Here is a 26518-nt window from a genome sequence, read left to right as displayed (position 1 = left end):
CCTGCAAATAGGTTCATCAGTACCATCTTTCTAGATTCCATATGTATGTGTTAATATACAATATTTGTTTTTCTGACTTACTTCACTCTGTACAATAGGTTCTAGGTTCATCCACTTCATTAGAACTGACTCAAATGCGTCAGAGCCACGTTCTATTTGAGGAGTGCCTTAGCATTCTAGTGTCAGACTTTATTTTTTCGGGCTCCAAAATCACTGCTGATGGTGATTGCAGCCATGAAATTAAAAGACACTTACTCCTTGGAAGGAAGGTTATGGCCAACCTAGATGGCATATTTAAAAGCAGAGACATTACTTTGCCAACAAAAGTCCGTCTAGTCGAGGCTATGGTTGTTCCAGAGGTCATGTATGGATGTGAGAGTTGGATGGTGAAGAAAGCTGAGCGCTGCAGAATTGATGCTTTTGAACTGTGGTGTTGGAGAAGACTTTTGAGAGTCCCTTGGACTGCAAGGAGATCCAATCAATCCATCCTAAAGGGGATTAGTCCTGGGTGTTCATTGGAAGGTCTGATGTTGCAGCTGAAACTCCAATACTTTGGCCACCTCATGTGAAGAGTTGACTCATTGGAAAAGACCCCAATGCTGGGTAGGATTGGGGGCGGGAGGAGAAGGGGACGACAGAGGATGAGATGGTTGGATGGCATCACTGACTCGATGGATATGGGTTTGGGTAGACTCCGGGAGTTGGTGATGGACAGAAAGGCCTGGCGTGCTGCAATTCATGGGGTCGCAAAGAGTTGGACACGACTGAGCGACTGAACTGAACTTAGCTCTCTAGAAGGATCTCAATCATGAATGTCCTTCTTTCTGGAAAACTGCAAGAGTGACTGTAAGTTAACACAAAAACACAGAAAACCATGAGCATCCACCATCAAACATGGGGGTGTGTTCAACATGTGTGATACATTAACAAGAAGAGAACGATGTTATAAAATAATAGTTTTTTTATGGAAATGTTTCTATGATGAGTTATCCAACTTCCTCGCTTTCTGAAATAAAGCTCCCTGAATCTAAATAAACCTTTATATGCTGACTCTGGTCCTTCACCGTTCACACCGGTGCCTGTGCTCTTCAGAACAAGTAGCAATGGTGACAGTTACTGAGACAGTCAAATATCTACTGCTGTTTTTATTCCCTGGGTCTGTTGGTTTTCATAGCATTTGTTAATTTCTTTAATAGTTATGTTACTTCCAGGGGAGGGATAGAGACGCAGACGTACAGAACACACATGTAGACACAGAGCGGGTAAGCGGAGAGTGGGACGAATTGGGAGATTAGGATTAACAGATATACACTACCATGAGTAAAATATAGCTAGCTAGTGGTAACCTGCTATAAATTAGCACAGGAAACTCACCTGGATGCTTTGTGATGAGCTAGAGAGGTGGGATGGGGAGGTGGGTGGGAGGTCCAAGAGGGAGGGGAATAAATGTATACATATAGCTGATTCACTTGTTTGTACAGTAGAAACTAACACAACAGTATAAATCAATTACCCTCCAATGGCGGGGGTGGGGGGGTAGGGAATAGTTATGTTTGTTTGTTTTCATTATTCAGGTATCAGAGATCACTTTCCCCTGCAGTGAGGATATGTTCCTTCAAAGAACCCTTTAGGTTTGGCTATTTTGAATTTGAAAGTAATCCAAGATGTCAGAAAGACAAGAGTATAAGAATTAAGCGTGATAAGCTCTGAAGAGAGAGGCTTTAAAAACCAGTACCATCAGTTCCAGGCTTGTAGCTCATAGGCAGCCTTTTTTATTTTAAGTCACTTAGAAGCAAAAGCTCTTTGCTCCAGAGTTTATGGCTGGGTTAATTAGCTGGGCTTTGCTCTATTTTTAATTAATATGCTATTTTTCATATGGGCATTTCAAAGTACCTTACATTTTTTTTTTAATTTAAAATTTTACTTCTATCACTGATAATCAAATTTGCTATGAATGTAAATGAACCATGGGATTCAACCCATTGCTTCACCAACTAGACGGCCAATCATTCCAAATGTCAGCCATTCCAGGAGGCCTTCCATGTCCCTTAGGCTAGAGTGCAAGCTCCTGCCCTGTCTTGCCACAACTTCTAGACTGGACTCTTGTCTGTGCTGCATTTTTATTAAAACTGTCTGCTCTCAGACTGTGAGTTCCTAGAGACTGGGATGCACGCTTCAATGTCAGCAGGGTAGGTGCTGAGTTATGTCTGGTTGATTAATTAACCCATCAATAGATCACAGTCACATAGAGGATTAAAGCTAGGGAGAAAGAAGCAACAGAGAATCAAGCAGGGAAAGAGGAAGGAAAAGAGGAGACTGTTATGGTAAATATGTATACTCTGCTGGTAATGAAAAGTAAACATAAACAATGCCATGCAGAATCACTTGTAGAAGGGAAAATAAAATGCAAAAAAGTAGAGTGATGAAAAAGATGAAAGAGATAAGAATTTTTTCTTCCCTTAGTTGGGATGGTAAAAGGAGTAGATAATAGGGATAAATTAGGCCCATTAAAATGTAGAGAGGGCAGGAGATTAATGTTGTCTTCAAAAAGGTGGCAGTCCTGGGCTTATTCTTTAATTAGTGTTTAACAGAGAAAAGAAAATTGGCCAATTAGAAAAATAACAACAACTAGGCAAAAGCAATGGCACCCCACTCCAGTACTCTTGCCTGGAAAATCCCATGGACGGAGGAGCCTGGTAGGCTACAGTCCATGGGGTCGCTAAGAGTCGGACACGACTGAGTGACTTCACTTTCACTTTTCCCTTTCATGCACTGGAGAAGGAAATGGCAACCCACTCCAGTATTCTTGCCTGGAGAATCCCAGGGACGGTGGAGCCTGGTGGGCTGCCGTCTATGGGGTCGCACAGAGTCGGACACGACTGAAGCGACTTAGCAGCAGCAGCAGCAGGCAAAAACACCTCCTGAAAAACAGCTCAGGAAGAGAATGAATATATATTAACCATGAGATCAGTCCTCTAGGCTGGGATATTAGGGAATCTGACATGTTTGCAGAACACTTTTCTATGATTATAAAAGTAAATCTTGTGGATCTGGTAAAATATGTCCAGGTATTCTTAAATGCAAAGGCTGAACATGTTTGGGGCAGAAACACCTCCCTTCTTTTTCTTCTCTGGGAATATAATCTTTGTTATGTCTGCAGCTATTAGGGCTCCCATCCAAGAGGACTCTGGGAAGCTACAGGAAGGAAAGCCAAGGCTGGTAAAAACAAGAGCTCATTTCACTATGTCCATGCATAGAATGTTTTCTAATTGTGGTGCTGGAGAGCACTCTTGAGAGTCCCTTGGACTGCAAGAGATCAAACCTGTCGATCCTAAAGGAAATCAATCCTGAATATTCATTGGTAGGACTGATGCTGCAGCTGAAGCTCCAATACTTTCAGAAGAGCCAATTCACTGTAAAAAGACCTTGGTTCTGGGAAAGATTGAGGGTAGGAGGAGAGGGTGACAGAGGATGAGATGGTTGGATGGCATCACTGACTCAATGGACATGAGTTTGAGCAAACTCCAGGAGAGAGTGAAGGACAAGGAAGCCCGGTGGGCTGCAGTTCATGGGGTCACAAAGAGTTAGACACACCTAAGCCACTGAACAGTAACAATGCATAGGTTTATATATATACACTATTCACATACAAAGTGGAATTAGGTACGATGGTTTTTCATGAACTATGGATTTCAATGCAGAATGGCATAATAATAATAGGGAGGGACCCAGAGCTGGGAATTAAATAACTTGGATTTGCATTCCGGCTTCACCCCTTCTGAGACTCACAAACTTGAATTAGTCATCATATGTCAGTTTGGATTCTCTGTTTCTCATCTCTAGAAACGGAATAGCTGTGAGAAAGAGATTGCTGGGAGATAATGTATATAGATTATGCAATACATGGTCTGGCACATGGCAGATTGTTCAGTAAATATTGATTCCCTTTCTTTTATTCTCAGTGGGAAAACAGTGCAGATTAAATTTTCTTTTGGAGCATTTCTGTGCTGTGCTGTGTCTCTCAGTCACGTCTGACTCTCTGAGACACCATGGGACTATAGCCCACCAGGCTTTTCTATCCCTGGGTATTTTCCAGGCAAGAATCTGGAGTTGGTTGCCATGCCCTTCTCCAGGAGATCTTCCCAACTCAGGGACTGAACCCAGGTCTCCCTCAGCACAGGCAGGTTCTTTACCATCTGAGCCACCAGGGAAGTTCAAGAATACTGGAGTGGTAGCCTATCCCTTCTCCAGGAGATCTTCCTGACCCAGGAACCGAATTGCAGGCAGATCCTTTACCAGCTGAGCTACCAGGAAAGTCTCAGGAGCATTTCTATCTCCCATAAAAAAGGGGCAGTCAGGGATAACAAACAAGCTCTCGCTTTGCTTAGAACATTCAAATTGTTTTCAGGGCAGGGGCTTAGCTTTTTGGATATTCCCAGGGGAAGTCAGAGACCCTAAGGAAAATTAATGTTGAATTAGGGCCTGAGAGTGCGGTCAGGTGTGCACCTGGTGGAACTTCTTGCCCTCTGCTCACAGGAAGAGGAAGGGGACCTGCTCAGGGCTCATCTATCTCCTAGTCCAACTTTGGTTATACTTTTTCTAAGTAGGTTGTTCTGTTGATGGACTTGTCTAGTAGGACCTTACCTACCACATTCAACCTTCTTTTATCCTCCTGACCATTGTCCCTGAAAGGACCAAAGCTAAACAGGTCTCCAACTTAAGATATCAGAGACCCAACCAGGACACCAAGCTTGGCCAGAGAGATGGTACCAGTTGCAACTCATTCTTCAGATGTTTTCCTTTGCCTTTCTCCTTTGAAATGACCTGACAATTTCCTCATACTACTTTCACTTCTAAGGGGCAGCTGCTGCTGCTACATTAAAATGAGAACTTTATGACCACAGACTTATTAACAGGTTACTGCCCTCAGGAATATTTGCATTTCTTAAAATGTTCCATATAGAGATGATCTTAGAAATGGCAGTTAAATTGTCCTATTAACAAGGATGTTTAATGGAGCAATCATGAAGCCCCTTAACATTCTCTTAGTCTTAACTTTTGCTGAATTCCAGGGATCATCTCTCCAACTTGCCAGCCATACAGCTACAGCTAGATCAGACAGTTAAAAAAGCATGGCAGACATGCCTTGATTTTCCAAGTTAAAGAGTTTAGCATTGTTCTTGGGAACTATATACTTCTAAAGGGCAGATTCACTCACTGAAGAAAAAAAATCTGATGTTGGGCATATGAGAAATAAATCTGTAAACACAATAATGAGCAATGACATCATGAGCAATAAGCCTCATAGATATAGTCAACATAAATCCTCTTCCAAGCACTTTGGGATGGGGTCATAAAATTAGTGAATTCAGCAATGAAAGATATTTCATATTTCAACTTCAGGAGAGAATATACTGCTCTGTCTTATAGCATTTCAATTGCAAATTTGATTCTAATTTGATTGGTTAAAAACAGTCTCACTCGTTTAAAATTGAAAAATGTGATGTTGAAAAAATCAGAGTAAGTAAAAATATTATAAAATGAAAAGAGGTGAACATTATGACTAATTAAGCATAGGTTAGATCTATCCCACAAAGTCATAATCTTTAGATAACAATGATTTATATTTTACCAGAGGTCAGTTTTCACTCATTTCACAGATTGAGACTCATTGGTGCTAATTTCTTTCACCTCCTCATGGATGTGATTGCCCAGAATTTAATCAGTTTGAAAGCAATCCCCTTTCTGAAGCCCCCATGTCCCTGTAAGTCTGAAAGAGCAAAGACCTCATGGAAGGGTAACAAGCAGAATAGGGCAATGATGTAACTGGCGAGCTCACTTCCTGAGGAGTCTTAGATGCTCTGGTATCATGCTTGAATTTTAACAATGGTGATTCTATCATGGGCTCACCCCAGCTCACATTTTCATTAGCTTGTTGTTTTTACACAGTTTTGTCCATGTGCATGAGTGGTGATCAGAGGGCAGAACAATCATTATGTGAAATCTCAAACTGTGTAGTAGAAACTATCACCCTTCCCTAAATGTTTTGTCACAGTGGGAAACCTGTGGGTATTTCAGGGTGACTGCCATCACGGTCATAGCTGTTCACCATGTGGGATATACGTAAGGGTGGGGCAGTCATGAGCCCATTCACATCATAGGTACATTTAGACAGTAGTTACAACCAGAATAGGAGAGGCCCAGGCTCTGCCTGACTAAACAAAATGGTGCCACACCCCTAGTTGACAAATGGCAAGCATGGACAATGGCTTCTGGTTCAATTACTGAGATTTCCTTTACAATAAGATAATTCTATGTCAGAGCAAGAGAATAGAAGTGAGGCAGACTGGACCTAGACGAGTTGATGGACGGCACATCAAGGTATTTTAGTTCCCTGACCAGGGATCGAACCTGTACCCCATGCAGTGGAAGTACAGAGTCTTAACCACTGGACCACCAAGGAAGTCCCGCTGCTTTCTAACATGGGAATCACAATATCTACCTTATACTGGGATTGTCAACATTCAGGGTAATGCATGCAGATTGCTTGGTACATAAGACTGACTGCAACAAATTATTAGGAGAGGAGAGAAAGAGTCCATATATTATTATCCAAGCAGATAATTTGTTCATTTAATCATTTAGACATGCAGTTTACAAACTAATCTACTCTATAGGTAAGACAATTTGCTAAGATTTGGGTTTTCTGGTAGTGAACAATGGCCCTGACTTCACACATTCTATAGACTAAGCAACCATTAAGTAAGAAACATATATATAAATAATTAATTACAGATTGTGCTACATGCTTTGAATAGAAACCTCAGAGAGAAAATAACACTGTGTACAAAAGAAATAATATACTCCAGAGCCTTGCAAGATGAGTAGGCATTAAATATAAGAGCTTATTAGGAAGAGGCCTTCAGAGATGAAAAAATGTGTGTACAAAGAAGGAGAGTAAGAAAAAGGCCAATGGGTGTGAGGATTGAAAGCAGTCAGGGAATATGAGGGAGAATGACCTGGGAGAATTAGTCACAGGGAAGATTAGCTACGGCTTTCAAGATCATATTAAAGAACAGTTCAATACCCTGGGAAGCCAGTGGAGTGGTCTTGAGCAGAGAAGGCACACAATCTAATTTATTTTTTTGAATGATCTTTCTAGAAGCTGGGGGAGGTATTGGGTTGGATGGTAAAAGAGAAAGAAGAAAGAGATGACTGCAGAAGCTCAGAGAGAATGATGACTGAGGTGTGGGCAGGTAGCTTCTGAGTTCAGCAAGGAGCGATCACTGGCTCTTCCAGCAGCTGAATGGAATTTTTCAACAGGACACTCAAAGCCAGGCAATTAATAAGGAAACCAAAGTAAGAGACTTCTGTGCAAAGAGGTCAAAATAGGGCTTAGTTGAGAAGTACAAGTCTCTGTGAGTAAGGTGGGGCATAGTCTTTAAGTCAGGGGAGTGGAGCACATGTTCACAGGAAATAGTACAGTTTGCCCAATGCTGAACCGTCTGAAATCATGGCTTAGAATTCATTTAATACCTAGAACTAGGAATAGCATTGGTTTCAGACACCAGGAGAGCTGAACCAACCAGCAGGTGACAGCTCTGAGACACAATTTTAGGAGTATGAAGGACCTTGCTAACCAAAGGGAAATACAAAGGCATATTGTTTTTCTTTATTAACTTAATCTAGATTATGCTATGCTTTTAACACTCCCCTAGTTAGGGAAGTTAATAATTACACACATTTTACAAAAAAAGGATACAAGACTAGGTAGAATATAAAGAAAGACATGTACAAAGATACAATTTCAGAACCCTGGCACACACACACAAATAACATGTTAGTATTCAGTAGAATGGTGATCTTTCATTCACTGTTTCAGAATGATGTAAATCCAATTTCTTGAGACTGTGGAGTGCTCTGGGTATTACAATGTTTGGATCTTGTCTTCTATACCATTTCAAGGTGGCTTATTCCCAACACAATGCTACTTATAATCCAGCTGGCAAAATAATGAGCGATATCTTTCATGTCATTTCATTAGTATCGAGGGAAAAGAAAAACACTTAGGTTTCCTCCTTTGCTTGTTTTTAAAACCAAAGAACATTTCCCTTATCTACTTTGCTTTTTATATTTTCTAAATCCTACTGTGATAACAGGAAGAGAGGTTTGGGTTTCCCACTGTGGGCTTAGATGGGCTGTTACACTTGATTATCTCTAGAAGTCCCTGATGACCAATCAGAAGGACCATGCTTGTAATTTTTTTACTATATACATATTTTTTAAATTTACAATGCTGTGTTGGTTTCTGCCATGCAGCAATGCGAATCAGTCATAACTATACATAAATCCCCTCAGTCTTCAGCCTCCCTCCCCTCCCTCCATCCTACCCCTCTAGGCACCAGACTGGGCTCCCCGTATTATACAGCAACTTCTCACCAGCTATCAATTTTATACCTGGTATGTATATATATGTTGATGTTACTTTCTCCATTCATCCCACTCTCTCCTTCCCCCACTGTATCCACAAGTCCATTCTCTATATTTGCATCTCCATTCCTTCCCTGAAAATAGGTTCATCAATACCATTTTTCTAGAGTCCATGAAAATGAAAGCATTAGTTGCCCATTCGTGTCTGACTCTTTGGGACCCCATGGACTGTAGCCCACCAGGTTCCTTTGTCCATGGAATACTGGAATTCTTCCAGGCAAGAATACTGGAGTGGGCTGCCATCCTCTTAGGGGATCTTCTGGACCCAGGGATTGAACCCGGGTCTCCTGCATTGCAAGCAGATTCTTTACCATCTGAGCCACTAGGGAAGCCCCATATATACGATATTTGCTTTTCCCTTTCTGACTTACTTTACTCTGTTTAACATATGCCTATAATTTTTAACTTGTGTTGTTAGTATAAACAACTTGTATCTTTGCCCAAATGGAACCTTTACGTTTACCTTTCAAAATTGTTACATCAAGATTCAGAAACCAAAATTTCACATGAATGTATTCTATGCAGTTAGATTTGTTTTCCTAAGGCATGAAAGTCAAATTTACAATGCTAACATTTCTCTAAGAAAGTTCAACGTTGATATATGCTTTTCTGCAAAGAGGGAACAGATCTGTCTTTCTGTAAATATGCTTATAGTCCTACCGGAGTGGAGAAAAAGAAGTAGGCATGCTGAATTAAATGTACAGTCTATAAAACCAGGAGAACATGCATACATTAGAAATCTATTGTCAAGAATAGTCAACTATTCCTTCAGATAATTGAGTACAACAGACATTTGCCAAGAGTCTGCAGGTAAGTCCATTGATTATCACAAGGAATACAAATTGATAAAGCTCCCTGTTCTCAAGGAACTAAAATGCAAAAAGCAAGATAAAATACAGATTTTCTTCATTAATGTCATTAGAAGTACCAGAAAAGATAAACTTGGTTTGAATTATGTTTGAATTTGAATATAGGTCACTCTTCGTATCAGGAATTGGAAGTTAAATAATATATATGCACATACACACATATATAAATACAGAGCATATATATTAAACTGATGTACCAATAATAATATATTATGATCAATCTCCATAATTAATATTAATAAAATGGTATCTATATTAATGCATGAAATTTTTATTCAAATAAACAAAAGGTTACTTGTCATCTCAATAGTATAAATAGAAGCTTAACTCATGAATTTTCTTAACTTTTTTTTTTAGCCACCTGTAGATATCCGCCTACAGGTTTTAAGCTATAATATAAACATGTACAGGCTTCCCTGGTGGCTCAGTGGTAAAGAACCTGCCAGCAATGCAGGAGATGTGGGTTTGATCCCTGGGTCAGGAAGATCTCCTGGAGAAGGGAATGACTACCCACTCCAGTATTCTTGCCTACAGAATTCCATGGACAGAGGAGTATGGTGAGCTGCAGTCCATGGGGTTGAAAAAAGTCAGAAACAACTGAGTGACTAACACACACATAAACATATACAGTCAGGCAGGCAGCCACCCACTCATTACCCATGCCCTCCCCCTGCAATGGTCTGCTTACCTTAGTGTGAAAAAGAAATCGGTCATAAATATAAAGTATGATTTTTAAATTATGCTAAACAACTCCAATTAAAAATACTTTAAAGCACTGCTAAACTTGGTGTATTTGCTATAGAACAAAACCTCCAGTTTATTTCTCTCTGTATAAAAAATAGTGACATTCCACTACGGCCATCCACGGTACTGGTCCTCCCTGGGCCTGATGATGTAAGGCCTCGTAATCTGAAGCATCAGGATGCAAAGGGAGTATCTGTCGATGTATGCCATCTTCAATAATTTAGTATGTTGACTTATACTTTCCACACGAGTAGTCTTGTCCTAACAGCAGTAAATACAGCTACAAAGCAGTGAGGAATGGCAATTGGCTGAGGACGCTAATTACACTGCCTTGACTTGAATTAAAATTGCTAAACAGCAAATGAGATTACCAGCCTAAAGACAACCTTAATTCAAATTCGAGGCTGCACTTATCTCATCTACAATGTAATTTTCCAAAGGTGTAGAAAAATACAATTTTAATGGAAAGTCATTGTTTAAAAATATCGTTAAAGTCCCTGGTCCCTCCCTCTGCCTCATTCTTGAATTTTGTTCTACAGGCAAGATGTGCAGACGGATTTAGAGGTCAGAATGAAACATTCGGATGGTGTCCTCTTGGCCAGACATTACTTTGAGTGCCATCTTCATTTTTAATGATCAAGAGCTGGCCAGAGGACAAGTAAATGCCAAAGGAGCAGGGGATGGGGTGGAAAGGGAAAATGACCTTTTCCAATCCCCAGAGCCATAAGGAATCTTACAAATAATAAGAACTCAACTCTGCCATTTGATTAATGAGGTCCAGAAAAGTCAAGTAATTTTTCTAAGAACACAGAGCAAGAAAGCACGACTATCCAGTGGGGGAGATGTTGGTCTGAAATATGCAACCAGAAGATCTATGTTTGAATCCTGTCTCTTGTACTTACTAGTACTGTGGCAGGCTACTTATTATTTTCAAAGCTCAATTTTTGTATTTGTAGCCTACCAGGCAGGAGTAGCGGCTGTGCGGTGCAGGAGCTACCCCACATCCAAGGTAAGGAGCAGCGGCTGCACGTTGCTGGAGCAGCCGTGAAGAGATACTCCACGTCTGAGGTAAGAGAAACCCAAGTAAGACGGTAGGTGCTAAGAGAGGGCGTCAGAAAGCAGACAGACTAAAACCACAACCACAGACAACTAGCCAGTCTGATCACATGGACCACAGCTTTTCTATCTCACTGAAACTAAGCCATGCTGTGTGGGGCCACCCAAGACAGACGGGTCATGGTGGAGAGGTCTGACAGAATGTGGTCCACTGGAGAAGGGAATGGCAGACCACTTCAGTATTCTTGCCTTGAGGAGCCCATGAACAGCATGAAAATGCAAAAGATAGGACACTGAAAGATGAACTCCCCAGGTCGGTAGGTGCCCAATATGCTACTGGAGATCAGTGGAGAAATAACTCCAGAAAGAATGAAGGGACGGAACCAAAGCAAAAAGAATATCCAGTTGTGGATGTCACTGGTGACAGAAGAAAGGTCTGATGCTGTAAAGAGCAATACTGCTTAGGAACCTGGAATGTTAGGTCCATGAATCAAGGCAAATTGGAAGTGGTCAAACAGGAGATGGCAAGAGTGAACGTCGACGTTCTAGGAATCAGCAAACTAAGATGGACTGGGATGGGTGAATTTAACTCAGACGACCATTATATCTACTACTGTGGGCAGGAATCCATTAGAAGAAATGGAGTAGCCATCATACTCAACAAAAGGGTCTGAAATGCAGTACTTGAATGCAATCTAAAAAAATGACAGAATGATCTCTGTTAGTTTCCAAGGCAAACCATTCAATATCACGGTAATTCAAGTCTATGCCCCGACGAGTAACACTGAAGAGGCTGAAGCTGAGTGGTTCTATGAAGACTTACAAGACCTTTTAGAACTAACACCCAAAAAAGATGTCCTTTTCATTATATGGGACTGGAATGCAAAAGTAGGAAGTCAAGAAACACCTGGAGTAACAGGCAAATTTGGCCTTGGAGTACAGAATGAAGCAGGGCAAAGGCTAATACAGTTTGGCCAAGAGAACACACTGGTCATAGCAAACATCCTCTTCCAACAACACAAGAGAAGACTCTACACGTGGACATCACCAGATGGTCAACACCGAAATCAGATTGATTATATTCTTTGCAGCCAAAGATGGAGAAGCTCTACACAGTCAGCAAAAACAAGACCGGGAGCTGACTGTGGCTCAGATCATGAACTCCTTATTGCCAAATTCAGACTTAAATTGAAGAAAGTAGGGAAAACCACTAGACTATTCAGGTATGACCTAAATCAAATCCCTTATGATTATACAGTGGAAGTGACAAATAGATATAAGGGACTAGATCTGATAGAGTTCCTGATGAACTATGGATGGAGGTTCATGACATTGTATAGGAGACAGGGATCAAGACCATCTCTATGGAAAAGAAATGCATGAAAGCAAAATGGCTGTCTGAGGAGGCCTTACAAATAACTGTGAAAAGAAGAGAAGTGAAAAGCAAAGGAGAGAAGGAAAGATATACCTGTTTGAATGCAGAGTTCCAAAGAATAGCAAGGAGAGATAAGAAAGCCTTCGTCAGCGATCAGTGCAAAGAAATAGAGGAAAACAATAGAATGAGAAAGACCAGAGATCTCTTCAAGAAAATTAAAGATACCGAGGGAACATTTCATGCAAAGATGGGCTCAATAAAGGACAGAAATGGTATGGATCGAACAGAAGCAGAAGATATTAAGAAGAGGTGGGAAGAATACACAGAAGAACTGTACAAAAAAGATCCTCATGACTCAGATAATCACAATGGTGTGATCACTCACCTAGAGCCAGACACCCTGGAATGTGAAGTCAGGTGTGCCTTAGGAAGCATCACTACAAACAAAGCTAGTGGAGGTGATGGAATTCCAGTCAAACTATTTCAAATCCTAAAAGATGATGCTTTCAAAGTGCTGCATTTAATATGGCACTCGATATGCCAGCAAATTTGGAAAACTCAGCAGTGGCCACAGGACTGGAAAAGTTCAGTTTTCGTTCCAATCCCAAAGAAAGTCTATGCCAAAGAATGCTCAAACTACCGCACAATTGCACTCATCTCACATGCTAGTAAAGTAATGCTCAAAATTCCCCAAGCCAGGCTTCAGCAATACGTGAACCGTGAACTTCCAGATGTTCAAGCTGGTTTTAGAAAAGGCAGCGGAACCAGAGATCACATTGCCAATATCCGCTGGATCATCGAAAAAGCGAGAGAGTTCCAGAAAAACATCTATTTCTGCTTTATTGACTATGCCAAAGCCTTTGACTGTGTGGATCACAATAAACTGTGGAAAATTCTGAAAGAGATGGGAATACCAAACCATCTGACCTGTCTCTTGAGAAACCTGTATGCAGGTCAGGAAGCAACAGTTAGAACTGGACATGGAACAACAGAGTGGTTCCAAATAGGAAAAGGATTACGTCAAGGCTGTGTATTGTCACCCTGCTTATTTAACTTATATGCAGATTACATAACGAGAAACACTGGGCTGGAAGAAACACAAGCTGGAATCAAGATTGCTGGGAAAAATATCAATAACCTCAGATATGCGGATGACACCACCCTTATGGCAGAAAGTGAAGAACTAAAGAGCCTCTTGATGAAGGTGAAAGAGGACAGTGAAAAAGTTGGCTTAAAGCTCAACATTCAGAAAACTAAGATCATGGCATCTGGTCCCATCACTTCATGGCAAATAGATGGGGAAACAGTGGAAACAGTGTCAGACTTTATTTTTTCAGGCTCCAAAATCACTGCTGATGGTGATTGCAGCCATGAAATTAAAAGACGCTTACTCATTGGAAGGAAGGTTATGGCCAACCTAGATGGCATATTTAAAAGCAGAGACATTACTTTGCCAACAAAAGTCCGTCTAGTCAAGGCTATGGTTTTTCCAGTGGTCATGTATGGATGTGAGAGTTGGATGGTGAAGAAAGCTGAGTGTCGCAGAATTGATGCTTTTGAACTGTGGTGTTGGAGAAGACTCTTTAGAGTCCCTTGGACTGCAAGGAGATCCAATCAATCCATCCTAAAAGAGATCAATCCTGGGTGTTCATTGGAAGGTCTGATGTTGAAGCTGAAACTCCAATACTTTGGCCACCTCATGTGAAGAGTTGACTCATTGGAAAAGATCCTAATGCTGGGTAGGATTGGGGGCGGGAGGAGAAGGGGACGACAGAGGATGAGATGGTTGGATGGCATCACCGATTTGATGGATATGGGTTTGAGTAGACTCCGGGAGTTGGTGATGGACAGAGAGGCCTGGCGTGCTGCAATTCATGGGGTCGCAAAGAGTTGGACATGACTAAGCGACTGAACTGAACTGAGAAAAGGCAGAGGAACCAGAGATCAAATTGCCAACATCTGCTGGGTCACTGAAAAAGCAAGAGAGTTCCAGAAAAACATCTATTTCTGCTTTATTGACTATGCCAAAGCCTTTGACTGTGTGGATCACAATAAACTGTGGAAAATTCTGAAAGAGATGGGAATACCAGACCACCTGACCTGCCTCTTGAGAAACCTGTATGCAAGTCAGGAAGCAACAGAAGCAACAGAACTGGACATGGAACAACAGACTGGTTTCAAATAGGAAAAGGAGTACGTCAAGGCTGTATATTGTCACTCTGCTTATTTAACTTATATGCAGAGTATATCATGAGAAATGCTGGGCTTGAAGAAGCACAAGCTGGAACCAAGATTGCTGGGAGAAATAGCAAGAACCTCAGATATGCAGATGGCACCACCCTTAACGGCAGAAAGTGAAGAAGAACTAAAGAGCCTCTTGATGAAAGTGAAAGAGGAGAGTGAAAAAGTTGGCTCAACATTCAGAAAACTAAGATCATGGCATCCAGTCTCATCACTTCATGGAAAATAGATGGGGAAACAGTGGAAACAATGGCTGACTTTATTTTTCTGGGCTCCAAAATCACTGCAGATGGTGATTGCAGCCATGAAATTAAAAGATGCTTACTCCTTGGAAGGAAAGTTATGACCAATCTAGACAGCATATTAAAAAGCAGAGACATTACTTTGGAAACAAAGGTCCGCCTAGTCAATGGTATGGTTTTTCCAGTGGTCATGTATGGATATGAGAGTTGGACTATAAATAAAGCTGAACTCTGAAGAATTGATGCTTTTGAACTGTGGTGCTGGAGAAGACTCTTGAGAGTAGCTTGGACTGCAAGGAGATCCAATCAGTCCATCCTAAAGGAGACGAGTCCTGGGTGTTCACTGGAAGGACTGATGTTGAAGCTGAAATTCCAGTACTTTGGCCACCTCATGCGAAGAGCTGACTCATTTGAAAACACCTTGATGCTGGGAAAGATTTAGGGTGGGAGGAGAAGGGGACGAAGGAGGGTGAGATGGTTGGATGGCATCATGGACTCAATGGACATGAGGGTGGGTAAACTCCGGGAGCTGGTGATGGACAGGGAGGCCTGGTGTTTTGTGGTTCATGGGGTCGCAAAGAATCGGACATGACTGAGCGACTGAACTGAACTGAACTGAGGCTCCCCTGTCCGTGGAATTTCCTAGGCAAGTATAGTGGAGTGAGTTGCCATTTCCTTCTACAGGGGATCTTCCTGACCCAGGTTCCATCCATGGGGTCTCAGAAGAGTCAGACACGACTCAGCGACTAAATGACAACAACAACACTCTTAACAGTTCTGCTTTCTCAAAGTATCTTGGCTTGATAATTGATTATGTTTTCCTTGTGCCAGGGCTTTATGCCTACCCCTGAGAAAGATGGATATGTTTGGTTATATTTAACCACACTCTTTACTCTGAGTGTTGTCAAGAAAATAAACAAGGCATTGTTTGTAGTTGAGATACTCTAATCAGAGTATCATCTAGGCACGATACTGTATACTGAATGGTGAAATATAATACATTCCTCCCCCCAAAAGTAAGGCATTTTTAGTTCCCAAAGAACATTTTAGATATTTCTAAGATTCTTCAAATTGTCTTTACGGTCCCATCTCAGCTCTAAGATGAATAAAGGAAATGTGTCTGAAGCTGAGAATATACTGTATTAGTTGTCTACCTGGTGGCTCAGATGGTAAAGAATCCACCTGCAATGCAGAAGACCTGGGTTGGATCCCCAAATCAGGAAGACCCACTGGAGAAGCAAATAGCTACCTACTTCAGCATTCTTGGTGGAGAATTCCATGGACAGTGGAGCCTGGTGGGCTACAGTCTATTGGGTTGCAAAGTTGGACATTGACTGAGTGACTAAGCACGAGGCAGTTGTTTTCCTATTTGAAACCAATGAGGAGTAAAGGAAAAGGTGAAGGAGGGTAGAAGAAGGACAGTTGAAAGTGTCAATGGGCAACTCACTACCTCTTCCAAATGGAGTTCGATCCCTTAAATGGTCTTGCAGGGACCACATCTAGCCTGTCCTTAGCAGCATTTATGGCACATGGTAAGTACTGAATAAAAGCTTTTGGGGGGTACGGCAGCTACTAAATCCAGAAATCTAGCCAACAAGTCAAAGAGGATGTAAGTGATGCTGGGATTTGTTGTGATCTTGATACGAAATGTCAGTAAAATCTTACTGAGGTTTATTTTGTTCCTAAACGAGCTGCATATCTCATACCTTTCTCTTTTATATTTATATAGCATATAAATATACTATAGTATGGAGGAGGGAATGGCAACCCACTCCAGTATTCTTGCTTGGAAAATTCCATGGACAGAGGAGTCTGGCGGACTATAATCCATAGGGTCGTAAAGAGTTGGACATGACTGAAGCGGATTAGCACACATGCATGCATACTATTGTACACAGAGTGTGTGTGTGCGTGTGCATGCTCTGTTGTGTTTGACTTTTTGAGACCCCAAGAATTGTACTTACCAGACTCCTCTTTCCATGGAATTTTCCAGGCAAGAATAATAGAATGGGGTGCCATTTCCTACTCCAGGGGATCTTCCTGACTCAGGGATTGAACCCGCATGTCTTGTGTCTCCTTCATTGGCAGGCAGATTCTTTACCACTGTGCCACTTGGGAAGCCATAAAAATATACTTATATACTATATTTTTATAGTATATAAAATATAGTGTATGTGTGTGTTAGTCGTTTAGTTGTGTCTGACTCTTTGCAACCCCATAGACTGTAGCCTGCCAGGCTCCTCTCTCCATGAAATTCTCCAGGCAAAAATACTGGATTGGGTTGGCTTTCCCTTATCCAGGGAGACCATCCTGACCCAGGGATCAAACATGCATCTCTGGCATTGCAGGCAGATTCTTTACGATCTGAGCCATCAGGGAAGCCCCCATAGATGTGCATACTTTGTTTCTATCCCTTGAAGCACAATACTGCTCATGGCCTGTCTTGGCAGTCTAGGAAAACACTATCTAATTTAACATTTTCAATGGCATAAATTCTGACTATGAAAAAGATTGTTTCACTAGAGTAAAAGTTTTGAGGCCACTGTGCATTTAAAAGTCTTGCAATCAATACACCAAAACAGTTGTACCCTATATTAAATGGGTTGGGACAACCTGCATTTCAGGTCGCGAACACTGGTCATTTTTTTCCCATCTTCTCCCTGGTCAACTCATATAGGAAAGAACAATCAATGACAACAACCGAAGACCCAGGTTTCTCAGAGATGTGCATCACTGCTAAAAAAGAGTTTTTATAATTTAGAAATTAAGGGACCATAAAAGACAGCATTTAAGAGGAAAAAAATTCACAAGATAATCAAATACACATTGCTTCCCATGAAGACTGTACTTACTTAGGCCAGAATCCATGGTACCCTAGGGCTTCCCTGGTGGCTCAACAGTAAAGAATCTGCTTGCAATTCAGGAGAAGTGGGTTCCATCCCTGGGTCAGGAAGATCCCCTGGAGAGGGACATGGCAACACACTCCAGTATTTTTGCCCAGGAAATTCCACAGACAGAGGAGACTGGCAGGCTACAGTCAATGGGTTTGCAAGAGTTAGACACAGTTAAGTGACTAAACCACCACCATGGTTCCCTGGATATTACCTTTTGTCACTGCCTTCACCAGTTACACTAATGAGTCATTGGAAAACTGAATCTCTAGGACCAGACCTTAAAAGCATGAGTCATGAGATTTTTTTCCTATGGATTTCCCTATTCATGATTCCTCTGACCTCAAAGATGTGTTCCCATTACATCCTCTGAATAATTAAGGATTAATTAAAAAAACAAAAAACCTTCTTACTTAGTTCTTACAGAACAAATGCTCCCCAGCTATTTGACATTCCATTTCCATCTGGAAGATCTGCCTATGAGTGAAGATTCCTTTAATGGTTGAGGTCCTTCAGTTTGGTACCCTGTGGCAGAAGTACACCGCATGGGTCGAGGCCTGCACCTGGGAGCCTGCAGATTTAGGTTTGCATGATCTTTGCAATGCATTTTCCTTCTTTGTGTCCTAGATTGCTTCTTGATGAAAGGGAGCGACCTGGACAATTTGCTGCTGAATACCTTGAGACTCTAACATGCTGCTGCCCTCTGGAGGGCCAGTCTTGCACGTCAATGTATGGCAAAACTACTACAATATTGTAAAGTAATTAGCCCCCAACTAAAATAAATAAATTTATTTAAAAATAAAAAAAGAAAAAAAAAGAAAAAATCTAAGGGTCTGTGAAAGGTGGAAAGGTGGGATACAAGATTTTATAAGCATCAGGAAGGAGTCAATGATTTGAATCAGATTTGTGAATATGTTATGTCTGAACATGGCAAAATGGACTTGTGTGTACTAAGTCACTTCAGTCATGTCCAGCTGTTAGTGAGCCTATGGACTATAGCCCACCAGGCTCCTCTGTCCATGGGACTCTCCAGGCAAGAATACTGAAGTGAGTTGCCATGTGCTCCTCCAGGGCATCTTCCCAACCCAGGGATCGAACCTGTGTCTCTTGGATCTCTTGCATTGGCAGGCGGGTTCTTTACTGCTAGAGCCAGCTGGAAGCCCAAATAGACTTACAGGTGTGATTAAATTAAAGGTTGTAAGTTGAGAACATTTCCTGAACTATCCAGGTAGGCTCAACTAAATCACAGGAATACTTAAAAGCACAGTACTTTCCCAGCTGCAGAGAACAAGAGAGATGGCAAAGTGAGACGGACTTGGCCCCATGTTGCTGGCTTTGAAGATGGAGAAAGGGGCCATAAGCCAAGGAATGTAGGTGGTTTCATGAAGCTGGAAAAGGTAGAAAAAAAAAAAAAAACAAGAACTGGACTGTCCCCTGGAGACTCTGTAAGGAATACAGCCTTATCAACACCTTAATTTTAGCCCCATAAGACACATTTTGGACTTAAAAAAAAAAAAATTGTTTATTTTTTGGCTACGCTGGATCTTCATTGCTGTGCCAGCTCTTCTCTAGTTGAGGCAAGTGGGGCCTACTCTCTAGTTGTGAGTGCACAGGTTCTCATTGCCGTGGCTTCTCTTGTGGTGGAGCATGGATTCTAGGGAGCAAAAGCTTCAGTAGATGCAGCGCGTGGTCTCAGTAGTTGTGGTTCCCGGGCCCTAGAGCACAGGCTCAGTAGCTGTGGCTCACAGGTTTAGTTCCTCCATGACACATGGCTCTTCCCAGACCAGGTATCAAATCCATGTCTCCCGCATTGGCAGGAGGATTCTTTACCACTGATCCATCAGGGAAGCCCTCATTTTGAACTTCTAACCTTCAAAATGTATAATAATGAGTGTGTGTTGTTTGAAGTCACTACATTTGTGGTAATTTGTTACAGCAGCAATAGAAACCTAATACAGTGAAGCTGGCTAAAAGTGTCTTGGGAAAGTGTTTAGGGTCTTAGAACATCTTCAAACAGCAGAAGTGTCTTCTTTACTCACTTCTTATTTGACAACTTTTCTCCCTTGCAAGGATTTTCACATTGACACATTCGGACTCAGAAAAGGACCTAGAAATTCCCACTAGATTATAAGCATATGAGTAACTGCCACCAGCTTCAAGTATGCAATTTCATTTTATTAATCAATCAAAGCCTTGGGATAAGAGATAAACTTCCTTTTTTATTTTTATTTTTTTCAAAGAACAGCCAATGATAAAGGAAGAGTAGGGCAGGGGTAGGAGCCCTTCTCAGGATTCTGAAAGTATCCACATAGGCAGGTACACATCCTGTACACTTTTGTTGCTTTTTATCTTGAGGGCATACTCTGTCCAACCTAGTGGTCTTAATCATATGCTCTCAACTGTCAATGGAAACTTAGGGGAGAAATAAAAACACATATTGGTAGTAGGGTCGAAAGGCGGGGAAAGGGAATGGGAACAAAGGCAAAAAAGAAAAGGCTGGTTCAATCTGAATGTTTAAACTTCTCAAAGACGTAGGCATGCAAGGCTTTAAAAATTGAGACGCATCTGTGATAACTGTAAGAATCATTTTCTCCACCATTCCCTACCATCTGCCTCTTTCCCACTGTTCTTCCTCTATGATGCTGTCTTTCCCTTTACTGGGTTCTGCTTGATGCCCACCTTTTGCCTTGAAAAGTTCACTGGTAGCCAGAAGCCCTCTTTTATTCCCTTTACTCAGATCCTTGGACCAGACCACGTAACACTTACAAATACAAAAAATGTTTTCTCTAAGACAAAAGGGAAAGGCCCTATGTAGAGAAGTCCACGTGAAGAATAGATGAGCAACACACATATTTGATTTATAAACCAAACCAGAAGTCTGTGGCAGCAGTTTGTTATATGGTGTGAATAAAACTTAACAAATTACTATTTAGTCGACTATCTCCTACTGCGTACTATTTTTCATTGCCTTATCTTTCTTCACCTCCTCCTCCTACATTATAAATTAGCACCATATCCTGGCACTTTTCAGACACAACAGATGTAATGCTATCAACATTCTGATAATGCTGAAGTCGCCACAAGTTCCAAGCATACTGTTTGCTGTCACTGATCCGATATTTTTATTGTAACATTCTCTTTCTCTAATGTATTCCACCACATGATATATATGTAAATATAGAAATTTCTGGACTGTGATGCCCACATTGCTAAATGGGCGGTGAATCTATATGAACACGCCTGCTCATCTTCAAATAATAAATTCTTTATTTTAATAAAGAATTTTCAAAAGCATCAGGAACAAACACCATAATTCACTACAGCTTCTCATACCACATCTAGCTAAAGTTCTAGATGCATCAACCACCCATCGATCAGCAAGAAAGCAATATTCCACCAAGAGCCATCCTTTTCCAGATTTCTGGTGACTTGTTTTGTAAGACTCACACTGTGTTATGTTGAGGAGTTGCAGGAGTCATGAGGTGGAAAGCACAGACATGTGGACAGACAAAACACACACACATTTACACAAAACAAGATTTAACCTGATTAGACTATGAACTACAAGGGCTACAAAGAATAAGACTAAGCATCACAAAATATGAAATGTCTAAATATTCTCTCCTACCCCTCTGCCTCTACCACAGGGACATGTAAAATACATTTCACTATAAATTACTAAGCTCATAGATACAGAGAACAGATTAGTGGTTTCCAGAAGCAGGGGTTGGGAGTGAGAGAAATAGGTGAAGGAAGTCAAAAAGTTAAAAAAAAAAAAAGAAGAAGAAGAATTAAAGTAGACCCAACTGTACAAAAAAGGCATATTTGACAAAATGTCAATTTTGCATCAACGTCACAGTAACCAACTTTTCAATTAATGTTGTTTGATAAATTTTTTCTCCTTTGGAGAAAACAATTTTCTATAAAAAGTACAAAAAAAAAAAAAACAAAACTGGGACTTCCATCTTCTTAACATGCCCTCTCCTGCCTCCTGACTTTCCCAGTCTGTTTAAGTCATGTACCTATGCAGCATTTGACAAGGAATTGAGGGCAACTCCTGGCTAGCAGCCGTCAAGGAACTTAATCCTGCCAACAATCACATAAATGAACTTGAAAGTGGGTATTCCCCAAGTCCAGCCTCAAGATGACTATAGCCCTACTAATACTTTGATTGCAGCCTTTTGAGGCACCTTGAGACACTGAATGTACTAAATCATACCTGGATCCCTGACTTACAGAAACTTTGAGACAGTAAGCATTGTTGTTTCAAACTACTGATTTGTTGAGATAATTTGCTACACAGCAATTAGCAGTACTAATACAACAGCATATAGAACTACTCTATGGAAAATTGACTTTGGAAAGTGCTGATGATATAAAGGCTATTTCTTAGATATCTTTTAAATATATGAGATAAAGCAAATCACTGGAAAACAGATTTTCCTAAATGCAATAAAGAAAAATTTACATAAGTCTAAATTATAAACTCAAGTGTCACTAAATTAAAAAGGCTGAGCTGAGAGTCACCTTTTCACTGTCAATGAGAAAGAATCTACAAGACAAAACTAAAGTATGGAAAAGTTAGGCAAAGATTTTTCTAGTACTTTGGATATCTCTCAATCTGTGGGAATGCTCATGTCAAATGAAAATATACATTAAGGCAGGTCCTCCAAAGACCTCTTCTTGTCCACACACTTTCAGGTCAGTTTTGGGCTCAAAACTCAGAATACTAAAATTACATTTTGTTTAGACTGCTCTTCTGTGTAACATGTCCTTGATTCAAATCAGGCTTGCAAATCACTGAAACTGCTCTGCCACATGAAACTATGATCTTATATTACATGGTCTCACCGGCATAAAAAAATGCTAGAATAACTTTGAAACACTGACCACTATGATGGTATATAACACATGTTTAAATGTTAGTATGGACCATCAAAAAAGGAAGAGAGTTCCAGAAAAACATCTATTTCTGCTTTATTGACTATGCCAAAGCCTTTGACTGTGTGGATCACAATAAACTGTGGAAAATTCTGCAAGAGATGAGAATACCAGACCACCTGACCTGCCTCTTGAGAAACCTGTATGCAAGTCAGGAAGCAACAGAAGCAACAGAACTGGACATGGAACAACAGACTGGTTCCAAATAGGACAAGGAGTATGTCAAGGCTGTATATTGTCATCCTGCTTATTTAACTTATATGCAAAGTACATCATGAGAAATGCTGGGCTGGAGGAAACACAAGCTGGAATCAAGATTGCTGGGAGAAATAGCAAGAACCTCAGATATGTAGATGACACCACTCTTACGGCAGAAAGTGAAGAAGAACTAAAGAGCCTCTTGATGAAAGTGAAAGAGGAGAGTGAAAAAGTTGGCTTAAAGCTCAACATTCAGAAAACTAAGATCATGGGATCTGGTCCCATCACTTCATGGCAAACAGATGGGGAAACAGTGGAAACAGTGGCTGACTTTACTTTTTGGGGCTCCAAAATCACTGCAGATGGTGATTGCAGCCATGAAATTAAAAGATGCTTACTCCTTGGAAGGAAAGTTATGACCAACCTAGACAGCATATTAAAAAGCAGAGACATGACTTTGTCAACAAAGGTCCATCTAGTCAATGGTATGGTTTTTCCAGTGGTCATGTATGGATATGAGAGTTGGACTATAAAGAAAGCTGAGCTCTGAAGAATTTATGCTTTTGAAGTGTGGTGTTGGAGAAGACTCTTGAGAGTCCCTTGGACTGCAAGGAGATCCAACCAGTCCATCCTAAAGGAGATCAGTCCTGGGTATTCATTGGAAGGACTGATGTTGAAGCTGAAACTCTAATCCTTTGGCCACCTGATGTGAAGAGCTGACTCATTTGAAAAGACCTTGATGCTGGGAAAGATTGAGGGCAGGAGGAGAAGGGGATGACAGAGGATGAGATGGTTGGATGGCATCACAGACTCAATGGACATGGGTTTGGGTGGACTCCAGTAGTTGGTGATGGACAGGGAGGCCTGGCGGTGCTGCAGTTCATGGGGTCGCAAAGAGTCAGACACGACTGAGCGACTGAACTGAACTGATCATCATTAGCTTTTTATCACATTTACTGAATATAAAATACATAACCAAAAATAAATATATGTCTGTCTGTCAATGACACACTAAAACTAATAAGTCTGATTTCCCCATAAATGTACAGAATGTATAAAAGCAATGAGCATCATTGCCTTTAAAAAACTCACCTTCAACAGCTTACACTTTTTTCATGAAGCTACCAACAGTCAATGTTTTTTGTATAACTTCCTTTTGGATTTTGCTCAAATAGTAATGTTCAATTTTCTTATCCATTTGACTCAACATAATTTGCTTTGAACGATTCTTGGTTGTTTCAAAAAAGCTCACAAATTGATGATTTGCTATCATTGAAGATTTCCCCAGCATGAGGGTGATGGAAAGACCCCGATGCTGGGAAAGACTGAAGAAGAAAAGGAGAAGAGGGTGGCACAGGAGGAGATGGCTAGATGGCAACATCAATTCAATGGATATGAACTTGGGCAAACTCCAGGAGACAGTGAGGGGCAGGGAGGCCTGGCGTGCTGCAGTACATGGAGTTCGAAAGAGTTAGACACAACTTGGTGACAGAACAACAACAGCAAGATTCTCCCAAAGATAGGCCATGCAATATTTTTACACACAAACCCATACACACACAGAGCACACATTTCCAACACTCATTTTTTAATCGCAAGGTTAATCTAAGACAGATATGAAATTGAAGTTGTATTGATGTTTGAAAAGCTAAGCAAAGTAAAAAATGAAACAACAATCACTCTTATAAATATCAAGTGATTTACTCTTGCAAACACATAGGGAGTTAAAGCCATAAGTTATTTTGTATCTGAATGATAATATACAATGCGTTTTGACAGATTAAATATTACCAACAGCATCAGGCTGCGGTGAGCAACTGACAAATGCTTATTGCATTAAATTAAACTTACTTGTCTGAAGCTGCAGTGAACAGAAGGCTGGCTTTCAAGTTTACCTTCCTTCTAAGTACAGATAAGGCTCATTAAAAGAAAATGTCATCCATAGAAATCTGAATTTATTAGAGAGGAAAATTAGGTGAAGAATCTTTTTCTACACAGTACTTTCATGGTTTTGGTGTGCTTGCTTTTCATTTGCCAAAAACAACTGTGATTAGGAAAAAAAAAAAGATGGGTGATAGCCCTGCTACGGTAAAAGCACACTAGGCACGGAGAGTCAGGGAAGACCATGTTCTGACACTTATTTACTTGTCTTTTTGGGGCCACAGTTTCCATATTGGTAAAATGAGAAAGTTCAGTCACATTAATCAAAGTCAACGCTACTCACTTTTGGCACGTGGTAGACTATATGTGTGTGTAAGGAGGAGAGGGTGTTGGCATTTCTGGATGAACAATGTGGATTCCACTGGTCTTGTCCAATTCCTGGGACAACATTCAAGTTGTAGTCTATGTAAGGGTGCCCCCTGGAGTTAAGAGAGGGAGCAGCTGTGAAGTTAGGAACGATAAACACCTTGTAGTGTGATAACAGTGAAGGCAATGGCACCCCACTGCCGTACTCTTGCCTGGAAAATCCCATGGATGGAGGAGCCTGGTGGGCTGCCGTCTATGGGGTCGCACAGAGTCGGACACGACTGAAGCGACTTAGCAGCAGCAGCAGCAGTGTGATAACAGACCCGTACAACAAATTATCCCAACAAAGTGCCAATTTTTCCCTCTTTGAAAAGTTCGGCTTTCCAAGGCATCCTCTAATCTCACACTACCGATACTAAGGCATAATGCCTTTGGGTCAAAGTCTCTCCCATATCAATTCTAGGAGTAGTGACATGGATATTTTTCTTACTTGCCCCAACACACCAAACTCCCACTCATCTTAGGACTTTTTCACTTATTGTTTCTTCTGCCTGAAACTTATCATTCCCATTTTCATGAAGTTGACTCTCTCTCGCCTGAAAGTCCAGCTAAAGCACACCTCCTCAGAAAAGACTGCTCTGTTAACCCACCTCCTTCCCCAAAGCCAGTTTCTACCTAAGCCTCATTTTCTATCATACTGTCTGATTTTACTTTCTTTATTAAATTTATTGTGACTTTTATGTTCTCATGTATGTGTTTATGTTTTTCTTTGTCCTTTCTGAAAAAAGTGAAAACGTGAAAGTGTTAGCCGCTTAGTCAAGTCTGACTCTTTGAGACCCCATGGACTGTAGTCCACCAAGGTCCTCTGTTCATGGAATTCTGGAGGCATAAATACCGGAGTGGGTTGCCATTCCCCTCTCCAAGGTATCCTCCCAACAAACCTAGGTCTCCTGCACTGCAGGCAGATTCTTTACCACTGAGTGACCAGGGAATCCACCTCTGAGCACAATCCCTAATGCAGGGACAGGCATAAGGAGTTGCTCCATAAATATTTGTTGAAGGAATGAATAAGTCAGTGACAGGCTGAATTTCAACACAAATTTTTAGCACGTGATTTCAAATATTTAGATATATTAATTTGCTTAAATGAAAGGCACAGGGTGAGGCACTTAGGATATAAGTGAGAAAAAAAAAAACAAAAACCTGATGTATAGCTCGCTCAAG

The 26518-nt window shown here is 41.0% G+C and overlaps 1 protein-coding gene and 1 non-coding gene across 5 annotated transcripts in view; both read right to left on the bottom strand.

Annotated features, from left to right (window-relative positions):
• CTNNA2 (catenin alpha 2) overlaps positions 1-26518 on the bottom strand; it is a 1291223-nt gene that overhangs the window by 494226 nt on the left and 770479 nt on the right. The gene's annotated exons all lie outside the window — the stretch shown is intronic.
• Positions 6391-6463, bottom strand: TRNAG-UCC (transfer RNA glycine (anticodon UCC)). Its single transcript has one exon. It is a non-coding gene; the product is annotated as a tRNA-Gly (tRNA).

Source organism: Giraffa tippelskirchi, chromosome 4 (assembly GCF_054371585.1).
Source record: "Giraffa tippelskirchi isolate mGirTip1 chromosome 4, T2T-mGirTip1v1.2.pri, whole genome shotgun sequence".
Classification (NCBI taxonomy): domain Eukaryota; kingdom Metazoa; phylum Chordata; class Mammalia; order Artiodactyla; family Giraffidae; genus Giraffa; species Giraffa tippelskirchi.
This window is presented reverse-complemented; position numbering and strand designations above follow the sequence as displayed.